The sequence below is a fragment of the Schistocerca nitens genome, chromosome 2, assembly GCF_023898315.1.
Source record: "Schistocerca nitens isolate TAMUIC-IGC-003100 chromosome 2, iqSchNite1.1, whole genome shotgun sequence".
Taxonomy (NCBI): domain Eukaryota; kingdom Metazoa; phylum Arthropoda; class Insecta; order Orthoptera; family Acrididae; genus Schistocerca; species Schistocerca nitens.
In genome coordinates, this window is record NC_064615.1 from 1079865774 (window position 1) to 1079867498 (window position 1725).

At 43.6% G+C, this 1725-nt stretch overlaps 1 pseudogene; it reads right to left on the reverse strand.

The window, feature by feature from the left end:
• Positions 1 to 617: 617 nt before the first annotated feature.
• Positions 618 to 735, reverse strand: LOC126238481 (5S ribosomal RNA; annotated as a pseudogene).
• Positions 736 to 1725: the final 990 nt, after the last annotated feature.

Sequence of the window (1725 nt, forward strand, 5' to 3'; positions counted from 1 at the left end):
CGACTAGCGATTTCTCTGTATGATAATACACAATCTCGGTAAGCCACTATCCTTCCTCTGTCGAACTCGGATACTTGATCAAACGATGTTCGCTGTTGTCTACGAGGCATAACTGATTGTCTTGTGAAACAACCACAAGGTAAACACACGTGCCGAACGTACACTCGTCGAAATCGCCAAGCCTTAAATAGCGCTATGAGGTGGCGCCACAGGCGCGCGTGATGTGCGTCTGCGCTGAAATTCTAATCAGTTGCATATCTCATCGCTGCAAACCCATGGTGTAAATTTCACTTGATTCGGATGCTTCCTTCAGGGTGTTGCATTTACGGTGGCCAGCAGTGTATATTTTGCTTATTTTTTTCATAGTTCCACACAACTTCTTCCTGTTTTCTCGATTGATCTGTGTTCAGTTTTTCAAGGCCTATCCACTGTGCCAACTTATAACTAACTCTGAGGGGGGTGCGATGGGGAGGTTCCCTTGTCAGTGACAATAGTAATTTAAATTAACGTAGTGAGGTGGAAGTTCGTTAAAAACAGCGTGTAAAACAGATGCTGGCGGGAACACGAGCCACACACGGCTTAAGTTTTTACCTCACAAGGGCTGAGTGCACCCCACTTACCAACAGCGCTCGGCAAACAGGATGGTCACCCATCCAAGTGCTAGCCCAGCCCGGCAGCGCTTAACTTCGGTGATCTGATGGGAACCGGTGTTAGCACTGCGGCAAGGCCGTTGGCCTCGACAACAAAAATCAGCAATATCTTCCCCTGAGTTTAAGCAAATTAGCTAAAACTAATGCACCGGGACGAAGCTGCTGGCGATAGAGTCCATGGAACTTCTGCCAGATGCCGCTCTAGTGTCTCTAACAAGGGGAGGCCGCCAATTGTGAAATTCAGATTCGATTCATACTGCGCATAATAAAAGCTCATGGCCAGAGGTGTAATGTGGCAAAGCACCAAGATGCACTTCTCAGCCGTTGTCGAGAAAAGCGACAGTTAATAGAAACCGTTGCGGTGAAATACTCTCTACGATGTATAACTTCCTATAGCGTCGTGGCGCAGCGGTAAGTGCTTGGGTTCGTAAGTCAAAGGTCGCCAGATCTAATCTCGCGCCATGCAGTTTTTTTTTTAGTATTTGTTTTTTGTAATTCATATATATATATATATATATATATATATATATATATATATATATATATCATGGGGTCTCTAATTCGAACGTTTGACTTACACTATACGTATTCGTTTCGGAATATCGTTTCTACGTCTTCCGTTAACGACACGTGTAAACATTATGAAGACAATTAATAACATTTGTGAAATACAACTTTGTTTGCAGAAAACATAATCATGTTCGAAGTCGCCAGTTTTTCCACGCCAAACGACTTTCAACAACTTATTATATGCATAATTGTTGCAACTGATTGCCGTGAATTATATATATTACAAATACTAAAAAAAAAAGTTGCATGGTGCGAGATTCGATCCGGTGACCTTCGGATTACGAACCCGAGCGCTTACCGCTGCGTCACGACGCTGTACGAAGTTACAAATCGTAGAGAGTATTTCACCGCAACGGTTTCTTTTAACTGTCGATTTTCTCGACAACGGCTGAGAAGTGCATCTTGGTGCTTTGCCACATTACACCGCTGGCTATGAGCTTTTATTATGCGCAATATGAATCGAATCTGAATTTCACAATTGGCGGCCTCCCCTTGTAAGGATCGA